Below are 21,131 nucleotides of genomic sequence, written 5' to 3'. Positions count from 1 at the left end.
CTAACTGTAGGAGGAAACCAGAGCACCCAGAGGAAACCCATGCATTCCATGGGGGGGGGGGGGGGAGGAGAGTACAAACTCCTTATAGGACTCCAAACTGCGAGGGCCTGAACTGTAATAGTGTTGCGCAACTGCTATGCTATCATGGCACCCAAGAGCCAAGAGGCATGGATGGATAGGTTTTCATTTGCATATTGCTGCTCTTTTTATTCTGAAAAATCATAATAGGATTTAGTTTCATGCAAGTACTTCTTGCATGTATTATCAGATTCAACCATCTTAGATTTTGTTTCTTTGCACTTAATTACAAGTGTGTACTTAACACTGTTTTCAAGACCAAATAAAAACTGTTTTCAAGACCAAATAAAAATCTATAGTACATGGCGATTTGTCTAAAATCTGTATAAAGAATAGTACAAGAGTTTGTTTGTACAGGGCATGAATTCTAAAATTAATATTCCTACATTTATATACTGCAGTACTTCTGCTTTTATTTAGTAATTACAACTATAGCTATGAAGTCAATGATTTCTGTTACCTTTATGAAAGAGTATCAGGCCTTTGCTCACAAGCACGAAGTTAAAAAAGAGCTAAGTTACTCAGAAAATCAATGTCTTAGGATAGATAATAACCATATTCTACAATCCAAACTGTTGAACAAAATTGTTTTTCTCTTTAAAAATTCAAATAATCTAAATAAAGAATTTCCACTTATTAGTCTGTCAACTAAATTTGGCACATTCCCTATTTAGATCAGATTTAATTCTATGTTTTGCAGTTGACCTAGCAAGGCTTTTTAATCCCTCCAAAATAGCATAATACAAAATATACAAAAAAGACCAAGTGTCACTGTTTTGAGGACATTATTTCAAGTTGTAATTCTGTTTGGCAAGCAATAACATTGCTAAAGCATCACACAGTCTATAAAAGAATCAGCTCTGTTCTTGTTTCAGATTGTTTACTAACTAAAGGTCATTAACTGTCCTTGAACTTGATGCCAGGGTGTATTGATTAAAATATTGAATTATCATCACTGGAACTCCTCTAGGGTATGGGTACCTCCAAGGCACCTCTCCTGACACTTTTGTGCTGTGGATTGTTAAGTACCATAAAGATTGATAAAATAGATCCATTTTAAATTTAAACTTCAATAACACTGTTTATACAGTTCTACTCATACCATCTCCAGAACTCATTATGGGGAAATGAAAATTGACAGATTTTTTTGTACAAAACGTTGAGCTTGTTCATTGGGCAAATAAAATTAAACTTCAAAGATAAAACCAAACATTCTATCAAACTGACTGATCTCACTGCATACAACAGAGAAATGGTATAGATTTCTTTGCGAGGGAAGCATTCTTGGCTCCTAGCTCATGCTGAAGTTATGGAGCTGGAGGGTCATTGCATGGTCACAGTCCTCTGTCTTTAGATCCAACATTGGTTAACTGCCTAAGCATTTCTGCAATCCCCAGTCTATAACTTCAAACAAACATTAATCTTTACTACTAATAATCAAGTGTTGGGATACAACAGTGGTTAATTCACTGGACTGGCAATTCAGAGGTGTGAACTAATGATCAGCATATATTTTAAACCCCAATTAAATTCAGTTAATAAATTTGGACTAAAAGTCCATTATCTGCAATGAAACTCTAAGATAGTCATGCAAAAAAAAAAAAAAAAAAAAAAAATTGCTAATGCTCTTCAGGGAAGGAAGCTTTCCTGATCTGGCCTAGAGGTGACTAGAGATTTACATTACCTATTATTAGTGTCTCTCAGCTTTCCCATGAAGTGCAAAAGGTACAATAAAGACAGGTTTTATAATAGACCAAAGCCAAAATCAATGTTTTACAATAGTTTAAAACTTACAGAACTTTCCATCGGTATTTATCGTATAAATTTGTTGACCATGTTCTTCAGCCCTTCCAGTAAGATGTCGGTGCACTTGCACACAGGAACCACTCCAGGTCCAATCAAAGATACATTTGTTGGACTTGCAAGTCTTTTTTAAAATATACAATTGCAAGTCACTGCCGGATACAAAGAACATTAAGCACCGCAGGACTCCCCATTCATGAACTGAGAAATAGTGATGGAGCTGGACTTATTGCGGTACCGCTGGACGTTGTGCAGTTCAAGTGATTGTCTTGGACATTTTTATTGTGATCACAGACCCTGTTGGACACTGGTGATGCAGAATACTGCAAGTCCAGTCCACTAGTTCATTGGCAAGACCAAAGGTGGGGGAACTGTGTTGTCTCATTTGTAGTGAGGACTAGGGCCATGCCTGTTGCAGCCGACCAGGAGAGGAGAGAAGACACCAATGCAATGCAGGACAGCGTCTGCGGACTGCACTGGAATCTGTACTTGGGTTGGCGACAATCCCCTCCCATCAGTGCTACCCTCCAGTGTTTGCTCGGTGGAAGAACAAACTGAACCAGGACAACTTACCATCAATTCTACAGTCATTACCACTCAGGGACTTGGGCTATACTATTTTTTTTTTCCTATGCAACTGTTATGTGTTTCTGAAGCCATAATCATATGTGCCATTTGTGCAATGTGCTGTGGTAATCTGGTTTTCATCTTGGCCCTGGAGAAACATTGTTTTGTTTGGCTATGATCATGCAGAGTTGAATAATAATTAAACCTGAAATTAAACTTTACGTAATTTCTGAAACATTTCTGTAAAGCTCATTTTCAAACTACAGCAAGCAATGGAGAAATACTTTGTGTAAGAAATTCATAGTACACAAAAATGCTACAAGCTAACCATGTCACTATAGCATTGAGGGGAAACAAAAAGTAATTTTATGTTTTTGTTAGAACTTTATTTTCCCATGGATAGCAATTTCACTAAAGTAGTAACAGTGTATATTCTGCTCAAAATTAGGGATAGTTATACAAAAGAAAGGCCAAGGTTTGCAAGCAGATAGATAACTAATGTTTATTCTTTACAGTACCAATTTGGGCAAGTGGGATACGGTGATAAAATTTCTTAACCCAACCTATCAATCTGTTATTACTTCCTCTGATTACTAAAGGTAGATTGATAATTTGCAAATCATTGCAATACAGTTAATGGGTTGGATCATGTGCATTTCTGCCTACTGTCCTGATTCATTCCACTGCCCTTCAGCCTATGCTGTAACTGGGGTAGCCAGAGGTGAATATGGGCCTCAAGTTGCACAATCCTGGACTTGATTAACAAAGTGTACTGAGGGCTCAGCAGTGACTAGATCATAGATTCATCAGATACAGGAACAGCTCTTGACAAGTGGCAAGGCTGGAGGTGAAGCCTCATCTTCTGTCAAAGTCTGTAGAGGCTTACTAAGAAATTTTGCATGTTTTGGATATCTGATGACAGATTAAAAATGATTAAAATAGTTTTGAATTATTAAAATACCTTTCAAAAGTAAAACACATATGAAACACTAACTAATTGAATAAAGTAGCAAAAAGTATTTTTTAAAAATTTCTACTTCATGAATTCCTATTCAAATGAATGAGGATTTTAATTCAAAGTCTGGATGATGTAAGATTATGTAATACTAGGGTATCTCAGCACAATTAGGCCCTATTATCGAACTTCATGTATAGTTCTGCAATAGAAAAAAGTGATAAGTAAATTAACATTGGAAGCTTCCTTGGAGTTGTCGAACATAGCCAAGTCCATTTGTGTTTTTTTTAAAAAAGAGATACCGAACTGACAAGGTCATTCCAAGCCATTGAGCCGCATCATCTCGCAACCCACCTATTTAACACGAGCCTAATTACAAAACAATTTACAGAGACCATTTAGCCTACTAACCAGTAGGTCTTCGGACTGTGGGAGGAAGCTAGGAGTAAACACACACACACACTCCTGGGGAAATGTACAAATTCTTTACAGATGTGCCAGAATTGAACTTTGAACTCTGGAATGCATCAAGCTGCAATAGCATCACACTAACCACTATGCTACCATGGCAGGCCATAGCGTATTCAGTTCATTATTGTTTTTAAATATTCTTAGACATAGCCTTAAACATAGAATTAAATACCTAAATAGCCATTGTAATCTAAGTCAATGGGTCCTTTAACACCCAATTGTACAATGATAATAAAACTTATTATGCAGATAGTGGGTCTGTCTGGAAGTCAACTTAATTTTGTAGCTAATTGAGTCAATATTAATGTATTCAAATTGAATTCATTCTGCCATGCCAAATGATTAGCCCCTCCATGAGGTGCACGCTTTCTTTAAACTACTCGTAAATTTTGTGTTCTCCAGTATCTAGCACCAGTGTCACAGAACAACTTCACCTGCATTCTCCTTCAATACCGATACCATCCTGTCTCTGATAATGTAAGCTCCACTATAAATGGATCAGAAGCTGAATCTCTTTGCTTAACAGCACAAAGGAAGTACTATACAAGGACTGCTGCACTTCATTCAGATGACTCACCACTTCGCTTCTCAAAGATGTTCTGAAATGAAGCCCTTAACCTACTTAAGTATTTTTATAAACATCATTCATCAAACAACACAATAAATAAAGGCATAATTTTAAGTACTTTTCTGTATTTTTGCCCAATTTGCCTTGAAAGAATTTTCAAAGAACTGCAGTCCACGTGAAGGAATTCTTCCAAAATGGTTTAGGCAGAGCATTGGCATGCATTTGGTCTTGTGATTAAGATGCAATGATTTCCATATCCAGGTGGCTTCCCACTTAGAGGTTCTCAGAATTGTTATCCTGTTTTTTCTGGATAGCATCAACTAATTTATCTCAGCACCTTCATAGACATGTCACCATACAGCATATTGCTGCATTTTCTGCTGGCACATTGGGTTTTGATAAATCACCTGAATATTGGTCAGGCTTTATTTTGATTGAAGTTTCTGAAAATACTACACTGAAGTTTTCATTGAAATTTCCACAGAGCCACAGATTACTTACTTCCATTATAGTTCTATGTGTTCTGAAGTGGCTGACAAGGCCCATGTCAGACCTGTAGATTCTACTGACAGGTAAGGCAGTGAGGTGAAGCACGACCTTTGTATGCTCCAGAAGAGACTCAGGTTATTAGTGTCTTCCTGGCTTCAGTCTCACTACATTGACGAGTCAAGTTCCAGGTATTCCCAAAAGTTGACACGAGTTTTTTTTTTAAAAAAAAAGCAACACACACACAAAATGCTGGAGGAACTCAGCAGGCTAGGCAGCATCTATTAAAAAGAGTACAGTCAACATTTCTGGCCAAAATGTCGACTGTACTTTTTCATAGATGCTGCCTGGCCTGCTGAGTTCCTCCAGTATTTTGTGTGTGTTGCTCCGATTTCCAGCATCTGCAGATTTTCTCGTTTGTGAATTTTTTTTTTTTAAAAAAAGAGTTGAGTTTTTGAGAACATCTTTCATGTTTTCTCTGTACCCCTGAAGATCTCTTGCCTATTGGAGCCTGGGGTAGGTAGAATTTCGAAAGTCTGGTGTTGAGATTTGAAAATGATTAAAAGTACTTCTGCAATACTGTTTGTCAAAAAACAATAGCACAATGCTGAGAATGATGTAAAAGTTGTGCTAAATGGAAACTTTGTACAAACAATGCAAGAGCATGAAAGCAAAATAAGTTCTAGTTAACCAATAAAACAGACTATGTACCAAACATCAAATTTCTAATTAAATTTATTATTACAATCCTTATTGCTCTTAATCTGGATATTTAGACTCTTTCACTAAATCTCGGTCTTAATCTTCTTCGTTTCAGCAGAATTAATTTCCATTTCTCATGTGTTTCTTGGGAAACAAATCTATAATACCAATTCAGCTACTAAAGATATGTGGATTATAATTTATTTAAAATCTTGCTTGCTTTTATTGCTACATGGTGGATAGACCTTTTCTTTAAAAAGCCAATATCATACTTCCTTCACCCTCCTCAGATGACAATTTGGAAACACTCCCACTGGGTTCTGTATTGCAAGTTATCTTCTCTGAAACTTATGTGCCTCAGAATTTAGAGTTATTGAATATTTTCAATATTGGTAATTGAACAATGTTAACAATAATATTGCAGGTGGCAAGTCAATTCCAGAGCAACCTTTGTGTTTCAATCATGTCCTCCAGCTTTAAGCCAGGGCTAGTAGAGGTTCTGCCTCACAACTCCAGAAACCAGGATTCAAAGTGGACCTCCAGTGCTGTCTGTGTGGAGTTTGCAAGTTCTCCATGTTTCCTCTAAGTTTTCAGTTTCTTCCCACATCCTGAGTGTAGTGGTTGGAAGATTAACTGGCTCCTGTAAATTACCTGAGTGTGTAGTGGAAAATTAAAGACAATTTAAGGACAATATTCCTATCAAGTACTTATCTGGGCGTTGGCAGTGGGGGTGGTGGGTGGGGGAGAGAGAACAGACTGAATTGGGCTAGGATAACTATAAAGATGGATGGTCCGTGGTCAGCACAGACTCTAAGCCAAAAAAAGCCAGTTTCCATCAAATCAACAGCAGTAAATTTTGGTTCAACAGCAGCATGCTTTTCTGAGTCAGAAGGTTCTGGGTTACAAGTAAGCACAGGCCAATGCTCACAATTCTACACACTACAAGGTCTGTAGAGATAGATATCATATTGAAATACTGTAGCCAGGAGAACAGGTAGCATTGATCATTGTACTGAAAAAGTACTGTACTTAGTTTTATTTTTCCCTACAGGTGATCTCTGATCCCCTGTCTCACTCCAGCAACTTCAATTTAGTTTAAAATCGCGTTTTCTGCATCTGCAGTGTTTTTATTCACATTAATAGAGGCTTTATCTGTCTTCTGGTTATATACTAACTATCCCATTGAACTGTTTGATGAGTTGGGGGGGGGGGGGAGGAAGAAACTCTGAAATACAACTTTTATTGGTGAACCGACAAAAATTAGGATAAGTTAGGAATTAAATTACACTTGTTTATGGGTAAAAGATCATGACGGTATTGCCTTTATTAAAAACTGTTAACTGATTGCCGAAAGTTTTGGGACAGAAGTAATAAAAACTGACTACACATGCATGTTTGTTCCTGTGAAATTTCAGAATTCCCGGAACGGAATGGACTGAAGTGCAGTTACTAGAAGTGGTTCGCAGCTAATTGAGGATTGAATTCAAAGTGACATTTCAAGATATTGCATCGAAACAATAATCATTCGCGTACTGAAAAAGCTACCGAAACGTATAATTACCCAGTTTTTTTTTGAAACAGCTTCTAGCAATTCAGCATTTTGTTAGTGGCGCCCCCTGGTAGAAACTTGGTTTTGTTACAATAGTTATTTTCGCTTCACACATCATTTCCCCCGTATTCGAACAAACTGGAAAATAACAAACCGGCCATATAATAGCCGCATCTACTGTTATTCGGAAGCGGCACGGGTCCCAATGGGAACTATCAGCTGTTAAAGATAAAACGTGGGTCCACGTCAATAATTAGTAATCACACGAGTGACCAAAAATTCCAGTTAAATCTAATTCAATCAGATGTTTAAACATGATCGCAATAAACAAGATCGTATAACCACAAAATAAATGGATTATACAGTGACATAGATATGACTTCCCTATTACGAGAAGACCTTAATATTTTAGTTTTTTTGAAGACGACCGTTGTAAAACAGTGCAGGCAGATTTATCTGAGTTTTACAGATTGCAGGAACGAACGGTAATTACGAAAAAGAATAATACGATTCTTTATTTTATAAGCCATGGGCAAGCTTATACAACGCACTTTTGTGAATATGGGGGGGGGAGTGAGTAGGGGCACTTTATTAGTGGTGCATGCAATAAAAGATAATGACAGACGAAGAATCAGCATACCTATAGACAATAGAGGAATGACTGCATTGCTTTAATTTGTTTAAAAGCCTTATATCTCCATCAGAATATACTGCACAGCCACATGAAAACATGTTCATTGACAGTAGAATGAAGCACCTTACATTACCAAAGTAATCAGATCCTTTCCAGTACAAAATACAAAGGCTCCCCACCGAAGCTTGCTTGAATTGTATTCACATTTCACTACTAAACTGGACAACTGCAAACTGGGTGTTTCTAACAGGAAAGTTCTAAGTCATCCCTGGTGAACTTGGAAATGACAATAGACAGTTTCTAAAGTCAGAAAAAAAACTTTTGTGTTAAACAGTTTATCTACAAGCTACAAATTCGTAACATTATCAAAGTCTGCTATTTTCTCCTTTCTGGTTTTGCATTGCGGGCATTATCAGCCGCGTGCGCGCATTGCTGTCAATTTTAAGTGGAGCACTTTCTAGCTTCACTTTTAAAATTCCTTTGGGCATTTAGTGCCGCAAGTAAAATTCCCACTCCAGTTTTAAAATTATACCAGACGTTTCTACTGCTCTTGCCAAACGGATAAAGATCTTGAGGAAGAATACTTAATTTAGTAGAGAAAAAAATTATTTAATATATCAAAATGGTAGAGACACCAAAAGTGATCCGGTAACTGGTATTCTTGAAAAAATAAGTCTTGCCCTGCTGCTTAAAACTGGGATATACATTTTTACAGCTATATCTACATCCAATGAATTTTCAGAAACCTGCAAGGATATCTGGTTATTTTAAACAACATAGAAATTCCTTTTTAAAGATATGCAAGACTATATTTCACATTAGATATTATCGCTATTATCTAATATCTGGACTTTAATATAACATTGAAATTACCAGTACGTTCACAGAAAATCAATCTATCCACAATCTGCTTACGCAAGTCCAAGCCTTTCAGTTTCCTTGATCATAATCATATTTCTAGATAATTTCTGCTGTCGAAACTGGCCATTCATATAATCTGGAAAACCTCACTTTGTAAGAGCAAATCTTGACAGTCACAACATGATGCCGCTTTAACATGTATTAAAATAAAGGCTGTTTGGAGTTTAGCATAAGCATTTTACCACCGTAGATTACCAGGAATAATTACAATTCTGCAATTCAAATTACCAAAGTTATGTCTTTGACAAAAAATGAACTACGTGTCCTTATCCCACTACAAAAACAGTACTTTATTGCTGATGTCGTTATTGAACTATGGATTTCGAATTACTCTAATTATTAAATGATGTACCGGCATTTACATGAATTTGTCATTAGCTGGTAAGCTACTCACTGTACTACACTGATGTGGATTCAAAACAATATCATACATCAGAACCAGGGCAGGAAAACATACTGTTGCCACAGAAATAATATTTTTAATATCAGCCCCCACCTCCCCATAGGCAACAGTGCTGCCTTTTGTAGAAATAAAACAAACCTGCTGGGGGCAGTAGGCGGGGATAGATAATGTTGCAACGCGTCTCAGTTTTAAGCCACGAGATCGACTTAAGGAGTCGCTTTTGCATTATTACTTCATCAGCCTCCGTAAATACATAAACCTGCGCTTTGCTTTTTGCATTGAATGAACCACCACGATGTTTTTGTTCAATTATCAAACAGAAATTAGGTAGCTTTATTAACGGATACACTTCTCAGCCTCTGGTGACATGCTTCTATTCGTCTATTCCAAGGTTTAGGAAACTGACGAATAATGATGTTTATGCGTTCTGGACTTCTTCGTTGATTTTTTTTTTTGCAGGCACGCGACTGCGAATCACAACTCACGATGGAATTACGGTGGAAAATTACATGCACCTTGCATCAATAAATATTGTCCAACTACCAGCAATGTACCTTTATAAGGAAAGGGCAATCATGCATGGTATGGATTTTTTTCCATGCTGATATATATGCACAATTAACGCAGTATGCTGCAGTTAATTCATTCAATCTCAAGATGCCAGAATCGTGCTCAATTTTTATGAGAAAGTGAAATGCTTAAATGATTTCTGTTTCAACAACATTTCGGCCATTATAAATGCCATTTTAGATCAGACATGCCAGATTTAGTGATGCGAGCTTTTAACAAAACTGCACGGGTTTGGGAGAAAAGTAGAGATACTATTACTAGATGATAGTAAAGACGCAGACCTTAAACAAGCAGTCTGAATCGGCATGCGCAAAATGCAACATTATTTTTCTCTCTCCAGTGCATCAACCACTTACCTTTGTAGGTGAAACGATGTTTTATTTTAAAATCTGCAGTTATTCTTTTTCGCTAGATCCGAAATCAGTTGAATCCTACCATTCGAGTTAAAACAATGAAAATGGTTGAGTCACAAATGTTTGGTACAGGTCCTGTAGAAGTGTATGTATTCTGTTGAACAGGACTCGCGTCAGCTCTGAGTTATGGGGTACTGTTAAAGCACAAACGAGTATAAGCAAGCGTCAGTCCCCGTGAATCATACACTCCATATATTCGCTTTCTTTTGGAAGTAGTAACGTGGTTAGTTGATGTCATATGGTCTGAGTCTGCGCGGCCAAAAGAAGCCCGCCTACCGTTAAGCGATCTGCTACTGCCCGAGATGGTCAGTTTCAGCCGTGCTGCAGAAACATCGATGGGACGGAAAGAAATACGCTATCAGATGCAAGGGAAACGTGCAAACATTGTGATTTCACAACACTTCATCTTAACGCTTTCACGCCATTCATGATAAAAAATAATCAACTGAATTCCACTTATGTCTATATCAATCGCATCTCTATTTGTCAATCATATTTTTTTGAAAATGCATTTAAATATATACAGCAAAAAAGTAAACATAATTTCAGATGCTTTTATTTGAGCGGTTGCTATCTCAACATATGAAAAATAAGTCTCCTTTACTGCTTAGGCACCCTCTCGCGTGTTTTAAAATACGCTTGTTTAATTTACAATGGAGGTCTAAATAATTGTGGGTTATAACGTTCACTGTTTAATCGAAAAGTGTGAAGTCAAAGTATATCAATGTGTCGGTATGTTGCATTCAGATCACGCATTGCCGGTGCCTGGGTTATGAAAAGCATTTTGTTATTGTGAAGAATATTACACCGAAATTAGCCTATTCTGTATTAACTTAATTATTCCATACAACGGTACAAATAGTCTGTTTACTCTGGCATAAAGGAATAAAGGTAGTTCACTAAGATTCCAACTAACTGATGTTTCAAATCGTTATTTAGAAAATCAAGTTAGGCAAGACTGAAAATGATTTCTGAACAAATTTATTCACTTATGCAGTGAAAGAGATGTCCATTCTCTTACATTTGGCACTGGTATGTTTACAATGTGCACGTTGTGTTCAAAATCAGCATTGGGTATCAGGAGTTAGTTTATGGGTTTTAAAGGTTTAAAATACAGCATGGTGCAGTTAAGATAGATTTATGGTATTTTGCCACATTTATGAAAAATTGAACACTATAAGGTAAAAAGAAAAATGGCTACGTTATATAAACTATTGAGACAATCTGAGCTGTTTATATTTCAAATTACATTTTCATTTTCATTATTTTTTTACTGAACACCCAGTGTTAATTTATGTTGGTCATTACTTATGAGAAGTGTTTTGCAATCAAATAGCTTATTGGCTCAAGTGCCACCTTTCAATGGAAAGATGTACCAAGCAGAACAAATATTTCACAAGAGATATTTTGGCACATTTAATATATTCAGCTCATTTACTTGCCTTTAGATAAGAAGGTGCTGTTTCTGAGGTTTTACTGTTGCTTAGTTCAGCAACATAAACAATGGAGATGATGAGACAATCCACCTGTGGGTTGCCAAGAAGTAACTTCCACCTTGCAGTCTTACAACAATGACAGAACTGCAGAGTGGTATCTGTGGATAACATACGATTGAGATTGTCTCTAATCGCCTGGTCATTACAAATTTCAATATTACTCGGTGTGATGTACAACTAAATTTAAAAGGTACTTACAACATCTCTTAGATTGGAACAAACGAACAAAGATGATCATTTTGGGGTGTGATGTGGCTCCTAAAGTTCAAAGGAGTACACCCATTCCAGAATGTGATGCCCAGAAGTATTATAAATAATCCAGATTCAGTCTAACTGAAGTTTTGCACAGCTGCAGCAAAGCTCTCTTCCCTTTATATTTTACCTTCCTTAGTTTAACTTGCCAACATTTTATTTGTTGTTTTGATTATTTTTGTATGCGTCAATGGAAAACTGTTGCTTTCATAGATCAGTCCCTAAACCTCTTTGCACCTCTGATGTTTGCTGCTTCTTGCCATTTATAAAACATTCAAATCTTCCCATTACTGGTAAAAAGTAATGGTAACACCTGCTCTAAAGTTTAAACTGCACAGTTTTTTGATGAATCATCAAAATATGGACCTGTCTATATAACCAACCTACTTTAGCACCAATCATTTTGTCATTGACAATGATTCATTATGATTATTAATAGATTTAGCAAGCAGGTGAAACTAGCATGGATCTGTGGGATTCACTTCCAGTTTCAATCTCTTATTTTTATTCCTGACCTTTGGGCTGAAATTTGTTTCTCAGTGGGGCACCTTTTTTTGTGTATTACCTGTCATCGATTTCGCTGTTCACAAAATTTGTGCTGCATTTGACATTAAAGATTCATGGCAAGGTTTGGAAGACATGGACCATTTCCTGTATCTCCAGAGCCACTTCTTGGTAATGGCAAATATTATTGACAAAATTCACCATTGCTTTCACTTCACATTTATAGCCATTGATCAATTGAGTAAAGGGCTATTTCAAAATCAAAACATTAGGCATGGTCTACTAGGCGCCAGAGATTGACACCCTATATGTTGGTTTTTTCCACAAAATCCACCAAATTCACTGGAAGGACAAGCAAGCCAAGATGCATCTTTTCTCAGGGCAACCTTCTCCCATCCTCATGGCTGATACCCTAGTTACACTCAGTAAGCTATTTAGAGCAGTTCATATCATTTGCTTGTCCTGACATCAGACTCCTGAAAACAGACACATTTTGTCATAGGAAGAAATAATTGGATGGACTGAAGAAATGAATCCAGCATATACACAAATCTTTCCTTTAGGAAAAGTGGCACCAGCAACCCCACTGACTTCTGTGAACCTCTGCCCTATGAGCACACAAAGTAGAGAAGAATGCTTGAGGTGATATTAAATGCCCCAAGACCACACACCAGGAATACACAAAAACACAGCGTAAGCAGCAAAAGGAGTGAACCACCTTACAAACCATATATCCAGTGACCAGTTAGCCATCACCTGCCTTGTCTGTAGACTGGTCCCATGTGTCATCTCAAAACCCACAAAAACAGAAGCCCACATCATTTGCTTGGGGCACTGATCCTAGAATCATAGATTTATATATTCATGGACTCATTCACCGTAGATGGTATAGCATCCCCATGCTGACCCTTTGTCATCCATCCATTTTAATCCCATCTTCCAGTACTTCACCCATAGCCTTCTTGCCTAGGTGATTCAAGTGCTCATCTGGATAAACTTAAATGCTGTCAGCAACTCTGTTTTCACCTGTCCCTCAGGCAGTGTATTCCTGATACTTGTCAGTCTCGGAGTGAAAAGGGTCCACCTCAGATTCGTTCTAAACGTCATACTAAAAAAGTCAATAAGAAGGTGAAGATGGAATTGAAGGTAAGCTAGCCAATAATATTAAAAAGAATACCAAAACTTTCTTCAGATACATGAAGTGTAAAAGAGAGACAAGAGTTGATATCGGACTGCTGGAAAATGATACTGGAGAGGGGGTAAAGGGGGACAAAGAATTGGCAGATGAAATGAATAAGTATATTACATCAGTCTTCACTGTGAAAACACTAGCATTATGGTGGAACTTTCAGGTGTCAGGGTCAGGAAGTGTGTGAAGTTAACATTACCAGAAAGAAGGTTCTTGGGAAACCAAAAAATCTGAAAGTAGTTAGGTCACCTGGATCAGGGTTCTGAAAGATGTGCCTGAAGAGATTGAGGAGGCATTAGTAATGATCTCTCAAGAAGCAATAGATTCTGCCATGGCTCTGGAAGACTGGAAAATTGTAAATGTCACACCACTTTTCAAGAAGGTTGGGAGGCAGAAGAAAGGCCATTATAAGCCAATTAGGCTGATCACAGTAGTTGGGAAGGTGTTGGAATTGATCATTAAAGATGTGGTTTTGGGATACTTGCAGGCACATGATAAAATAGGCTGCAGGCAGCATGACTTCTACAAGATAAATCTTGCCTGACAAATCTCTTGGAATTCTTTGATGACGTAACAAGCAGGATAGACAAAGGGGGATTGGGTGATGTTGTGTACTTGGATTTTCAGAAGGCCTTTGACAAGGTGCCGCACATAAGACTGCTTAATAAGCTATGAGCCCATGGAAAGATTCTAGAATGGATAAAGCGGTGGCTGATTGGGAGGAGGCAAAACATGGGAAAAAAGGGAGCCTTTTCTGGCTGGCTGCCAGTGACTATTGGTGTTCCACAGGGACTGATGTGTTAGGACTGATACTTTTTACATTATATGTCAATGATTTAGATGATGGAATTCGCAAACACGAGGAATTCTGCAGATGCTGGAAATTAAAGCAACACACATCAAAGTTGCTGGTGAACGCAGCAGGCCAGGCAGCATCTCTAGGAAGAGGTACAGTCGACGTTTCAGGCAACTGAAGGAAGAGCTAGTAAGAGATTTGAAAGTGGGAGAGGGAGGGGGAGATCCAAAATGATAGGAGAAGACAGGAGGGGGAGGGATGGAGCCAAGAGCTGGACAGGTGATTGGCAAAAGGGGATATGAGAGGATCATGGGACAGGAGGCCCAGGGAGAAGGAAAAGGGGAAGGAGGGGGAAACCCAGAGGATGGGTAAGGGGTATAGTCAGAGGGACAGAGGGAGAAAAAGGAGAGACAGAGGGAAAAAAAAGGGCTCTGGAGTTGTAGGTTGAATGGACCATAGACAATGGGCTTGAGGCAGGATACATGGAAGGTAGTTGTGAGCTTGAGGGACAGTGGCAGCTGGAGATGTTAAGTGACTGGATTGATGTGATGGAGTGCAGGGCCAGATCTAGGGTGGACAGCCAGACATGGTCCCCAGGCCAGAGTTGTCTGGTTGGGCACTGATGGCCTGGCAGGAGTAGGTATGGTAGGCAGCCAGGATGGCCCTCCGTGCTCTGTTCCAAGCATTCTGACAGTGAAAAACTATAGCCCTGGCAGATGGGACCTCCATCTTTGGTCTTCTGCAGGGAACAACAAAGGTTGGTAGCCATGAAGCACTTCAAAGGTTGACATATAGTACCTGTGGCAGAGGAGGTGTGTAGATTGTGGGACAGCTCATCACAGAGAAAATACTTCTTCAGTGGTGAGGATTAGTGGTGGCAAAGCGTCACAGAAGCCACTCCGCTTGCTCATTGGCTCCTCCTTAAAGACCATGGTATGCAGAATGATAGGCAGAGTACAAACTCCTTATGGTGAGGAGGAGTGAGCAAACGGCTCACCAGAAGCAGGAGACGAATTGTGGACACCATGTACTGAGGGAAGTCGTGGAGGTGAACTACATGTCAGAGGCTGAGGGAAGTTTGGAGAAGGCCATGAAGTGCATCACCTTGGAGAATCGGTCCTGAGAGGATGGAAAAATAGGCTGAGGTGTTGATCTCCATTTTGGCTTGGTTGAACTTTCCACCTTAGTGTTCTTGGAAACAGGTTGGTTGGAAATGGTGAAGTTGAATTCTTTGAAGAAGAAGCCCAGTGAGACTGACATGGGGATTGAGTTGGTGGGCCTGTTGTATGTACCTGGTTATGGTGGTCAATCCAGATCAGGAAAGGCTTGGTATTTCCCATCAGCCAATTTTTCCTTCCTCCAAGGCCCATTAATTAGCTCCATATCTCCTATTCCACAATGGCAGTGTGTAATGTTGAACTTGTGCAAGAAAGCAGCACAAGGGTGTGTCTTCCTGTCCAGTCCTCACTGGGAGTGCATTATCCTGCTGCTCACATCAAGTGCATCCACCTTTAACACGAAAGGTTCGGAGAGGTTTGGATGGTGGAGAATAGAAGCATCTAAGCATGGTTGGTGCTGTAGACCGGGTTATCCATGAGGTAGCTGACTGGCTAGGGGTGTGGGAGGAGTGATGATCTGACTGTAGTTTCTGATGAAGTGGCAGTAGAAGTTAGAGAAGCTCAAGAAGTGCTGTAGCTGTTTGAGGAAGCACAGTCAGGGCCATTTAACGATGGCTCACAATTCCTCTGGGTCCATGGTTATGCCTTGGGGTGAAAGGACATAGCCCAGGAAGGAAATGAGGAGACGTTGCCTGCCTTCCACTTCCCATATGTGAAAACCTGGTGCAACTCTGTGGAGAAATCCTCATATTTGTTGCAAATGGTGGTTTTATTGCCCCAGTTAGTGGTGGCACAGGTCAGAGCTCACCCAATCAAGACAGAGATAAGGAGGGCAATGAAAAAGGATCTAGTGCTTTTGCAATGTATATGATGAATAAACTCTTCATGGGCTTCTAGCTGCCTCCAGGTATCAGTATTAACTGGCGTTTTGATAACAAACTGTACCATCTTCATCAAGGATGATGCCTGCGCGTGTCCAGCCCAATGGTATTTATATCCCCGTTGTCCATCCTTCCTGATTGGTTAGTCCTCATCCAATCAGGTTTCTGCTGTCCAACCTTGTTTACAATCAAATTCTAGACCTTACTTAGAGTGAGACTTTTGTCTTCGTTAAAATTCTTTTCCTCTAGTTTTATTTCAATGGATTCTTGCACTAGGTGGTCCCAAAAGCCATTGGCATGGCACAGTATTGTAGTGCTGTCAAAGACAATCCTAGGCCATTACAAATGCAAAGTTCTGATACTGCAGATTTCTTTAGGTTACCCAGAAATCCACAGACTGTGGTAGAGGCCAAGTCCATGGATACATTCATAACAGAAGTTGGTAGATTCCTGATTGGTCAGGGCATCAAGGGATATGGTGAGAGGGCAGGTTTATGGGGTTGAATGGGATCTGGGATCAGCCATGATGAGATGGCAGAGTGGACTAGATGGGCTGAATGGCCTAATTCTGCTCCAATGTTTTATGATCTTATGGTCTAACGCGAATGGATACACTTCCTGTGCTCCTTGAAGTGGGTTTCGACTGTAAGCCTGATATACGCTATTCTGCATTCACATGGAATTCTGTAAATGCAAGCTGTCCTGAGTCCCAGGTCATCACAGTTGCCACACAGGTGGATAGGGTAGTTAAGAAAGCTTATGGGGTGTTAGCTTTCATAAGTCGAGGGATAGAGTTTAAGAATCGCGATGTAATGATGCAGCTCTATAAAACTCTGGTTAGACCACACTTGGAGTACTGTGTCCAGTTCTGGTCGCCTCACTATAAGAAGGATGTGGAAGCAGAGGAGATTTACCAGGATGCTGCCTGGTTTAGAGAGTATGCATTATGATCAGAGATTAAGGGAGCTAAGGCTTTACTCTTTGGAGAGAAGGAGGATGAGAGGAGACAAGATAGAGGTATACAAGACATTAAGAAGAATAGATAGAGTGGACAGCGATCGCCTATTCTCCAGGGCACCAGTGCTCAGTACAAGAGGGCATGGCTTTAAGGTAAGGGGTGGGAAGTTCAAGGGGGATATTAGAGGAAGGTTTTTTACTCAGAGAGTGGTTGGTGCGTGGAATGCACTGCCTGAGTCAGTGGTGGAGACAGATACACTAGTGAAATTTAAGAGACTACTAGACAGGTATATGGAGGAATTTAAGGTGGGGGGTTATATGGGAGGCAGGGTTTAAGGGTCAGCACAACATTGTGGGCCGAAGGGCCTGTACTGTGCTGTACTATTCTATGTTCTATGTTCTATCTTTGACCCACGTTACCTGCAGCTTGGCTGCAGAAAGTTTAAATTCTGTTGCGTGTATTAAGGATAGCAGGTGTCCTAAGAATCTTGAAGTACTCAGTTCCTTGTGGAATGAATGTCACTGTTATGAATGATCTGATTTTTTGATGGGAGTCATTGATTGGAGTACTGCACAGGTGCAACAGGAGCAGGCCCGACACAGAGCTTAAAAAAGCAGCAAGCTTTTCGGCGGGAGTCATTGGTTGCAGTACTGTGCAGACGTAACAAGGGTGTTCCTGTGCAGGTCCAACAAAGAGCTTTTAAAAACCCAGTCTCTATAAAAGACAGATATCACCTGGCGGAGCGATCATCATGGGAGTTGTCGTCATCGGAGTAGTCTTGAGTCAGAGTAGTAAGGTTTTGGCTCAAGAGGGCTTCGGCAAGAACAAGCGGAGGATAAGCAGGTGAGGTCATTACTTGTTTCTCATTTCTTATTTAACACTTGAGGGAATAGGAGGCATGCCTACAGAGCCAGTGTTCTGTTCTGGGTGTCAGCTGTGGGATTTCTAGGAAACTCCCAGCCTCCCCGACGGCCACATCTGCACCAGGTGCATCATGATGCAGCTCCTTAGAGACAGTGAGAGAAAACTGGAGCTGCAGCTCGATGACTTTCAGCTTTTTAGGGAAAGCGGGGCAGTGATAGGCAGGAGCTACAAGGAGGTAGTCCGCACAAGGTTACAGGTAACTGTCAGGAGAGGGGAGGAAGAACATCGGATAGTGGAGAGTACACCTGTGGCTGTCCCCCTACTCCATTTTGAGTACTGTTGCGGGGGACAACCTATCTGGGGGAAGCAACAGCGGCTATACCTCTGGGACTCAGTCTGGCCCAGTGGCTTAGAAGGGTAGGGAACTGAAGGGGATGGCAGCAGTTATAGGGTACTCTATAGTCAGGGGAACAGATAGGCAATTCTGTGGATGCAAAAAGGATCACAAATGATAGTTTGCTTCCCAGGTGCCAGGGTCCGAGATGTTTCTGGATGCATCCACAATATCCTGAAAAGGTGGGGTGAGCAGCCAGAAGTCTTGGTACGTATTGGTACCAATGACATAGGAAGCGAAAGGGAAGAGGTCTTGAAAAAAGAATACAGGGAGTTGGGAAGGAAGCTGAGAAGCAGGACTTCAAAGGTAGCAATCTCGGGATTGCTGCCTGTGCCATGCGGCAATAGGCATAGAATGAGGTGGCAGATAAATGCGTGGCTGAAGAATTGGAGCGGGGATAGGGATTCAGATTTCTGGATAATTGGGACCTCTTCTGGGGCAGGTAGGACCTGTACAAAAGGGATGGGTTGCACTTGAATCTGAGGGGAACCAATATTCTTGCAGGCAGATTTACTAGAGTTTAAACTAATATGGCAGGGGGATTGGAACCAGTATGATAGAGCTGAAGATGAACCAGCAGGTTTACAAGTAGATGATGGGTGTAACATGAATGTAAGGAAGGAAAAGCTAATGATTGGTTACAAATGCAGACAGAGCAAAGAGTTAAATTGTACCACAGAGGCAAAATTCAAAAGGGCAAAGAATGCAGGAACAAAGGTGCTGTATTTAAATGCAGAAGGGGAACGAACCCGTGGCACGATTAGAGATTGTTCGGTATAACATTGTGGGCACCACTGAGTCAGGGCTGAAAGAAGGCCATAGTTGGGAGCTTAACATCAAAGGATGTACTTTGTATTGAAAGGGCAGGCAGGAAGGCATTGACAGTGGTGTGGCTGTTGGTAAGAAATGGAATTACATCTTTAGAAGGAGGTGCCATAGGATCAGAGAATGTTGAAACTTTGTTGCTGAAATTAAGAAATTGCAAGGGTAAAAAAATAATTATGGGAATCATATATAGGCCTCCAAATAGCAGCCAAGATGTAGGGTTGAGATTGCAAATGGAGCTGGAAAAGGCATGTAATAAGGGTAATGATACAATTGTAACGGGGCACATCAGTTTGCAAGGGGATTGGGAAAATCAGATTGGTGCCAGATCGCAAGAGGGGGAATTTGTTGAATGCCTATGAGATGGCCTTTTAGAACAGATTTTGTTGTGCTTCAGCTTACCTGGGGAAAGGCTACTTTAGAATGGGTGTTGTGGAATTACCCAGATCTTATTGGGGAATTAACATAAAGGAACTCTCAGGAGGCAGTGATCACAATATGATTGAATTCATACCGCAGTTTGAAAGGGCGAAGCATAAGTCAGATGTATCTCTATCGCAATGGAATAAAGGGAATTACAGAGGCATAAGAGAGGAGCCTTTTCAGGGGATTGGAGGAGGATACTGGAGGGGATGAGGCAAGCAGAAATGGCTGAAGTTTCTGGGAATTGTTCACAAGGTGCAGGATAGATATGTCCCACAGGAATAAGTTCTCAAATGGCAAGGGTAGGCAACTATGGCTGACAAAGGAAGTTAGGGACTGCTTAATTAAAAGCTAAGGAAAGGGCATATAAGGTAGCAAAAGTGAGTGGGAAGTTGGATGATTGGGAAGCTTTTAAAAGCTAAGGGAAGGCAACTAAAAAAGCTACACTCACAGCACGCTGGAGGAACTCAGCAGGTCGGGCAGCATCCATGGAAACGATCAGTCAACGTTTCAGGCCGGAACCCTTCATCAGGACGGAAGAGGGAAGGGGCAGAGGCCCTATAAAGAAGGTGGGGGGAGGGTGGGAAGGAGAAGGCTGGTAGGTTCCAGGTGAAAAACCAGTAAGGGGAAAGATAAAGGGGTGGGGGAGGGGAAGCAGGGAGGTGATAGGCAGGAAAGGTGAAGAAGGAATAGGGGAAAGCACAATGGGTAGTAGAAGGAGGCGGAACCATGAGGGAGATGATAGGCAGCAGGGGGAGGGGGCAGAGTGAAATAGGGATAGGGGAAGGGAGGGGAAGGGAATTACTGGAAGTTGGAGAATTCTATGTTCATACCAAGGGGCTGGAGACTACCTAGACAGTATATGAGGTGTTGCTCCTCCAACCTGAGTTTAGCCTCATCATGGCAGTAGAAGAGGCCATGTATGGACATATCCAAATGGGAATGGGAAGCAGAGTTGAAGTGGGTGGCAACCGGGAAATCCTTCTCTGTTGTGGCGGGCGGAGCGGAGGTGCTCGACGAAGCGGTTCCCCAATCTGCGTCGGGTTTCAAAACTAAAAAAGCTACAAGAAGGGAAAAGGTGAAATATGATGGTAGACTAACCAATAATATAAAGCTGGCTACCAAAAGTTTCTTCAGTTTTATAAAAAATTGTGCTCATCCCTCCATATTTTAAAAAAGGGCACAGAAAAAAGTGAATTAGAGAGAAAAAGTGAAAAAGAGAATTATGTTCGTTCAACATTTGATGGGAAATTATTTGTATCTATCATTAACGGCAAAGTGACTGAAAACCTTAATAAATTCTAGCTGTTC

General features: G+C 40.3%; 1 protein-coding gene across 1 annotated transcript in view; it reads right to left on the bottom strand.

Moving 5' to 3' along the window:
- The window catches only part of LOC140193995 (visinin-like protein 1), a 137,813-nt gene extending 127,494 nt beyond the window's left edge, over positions 1–10,319 (bottom strand). The window contains exon 1 of the mRNA XM_072251283.1: positions 10,064–10,319. The gene's annotated coding sequence lies outside the window, so the exon portion shown is untranslated. The remainder of the gene's footprint in view (positions 1–10,063) is intronic.
- Positions 10,320–21,131: the final 10,812 nt, after the last annotated feature.

The sequence above is a fragment of the Mobula birostris genome, chromosome 2 (genome assembly GCF_030028105.1).
Source record: "Mobula birostris isolate sMobBir1 chromosome 2, sMobBir1.hap1, whole genome shotgun sequence".
In the NCBI taxonomy this organism is placed as follows: Eukaryota; Metazoa; Chordata; class Chondrichthyes; order Myliobatiformes; family Myliobatidae; genus Mobula; species Mobula birostris.
The sequence above is the reverse complement of the archived record's forward strand: the minus strand, read 5'-3'. Positions and strand labels throughout refer to the sequence as shown.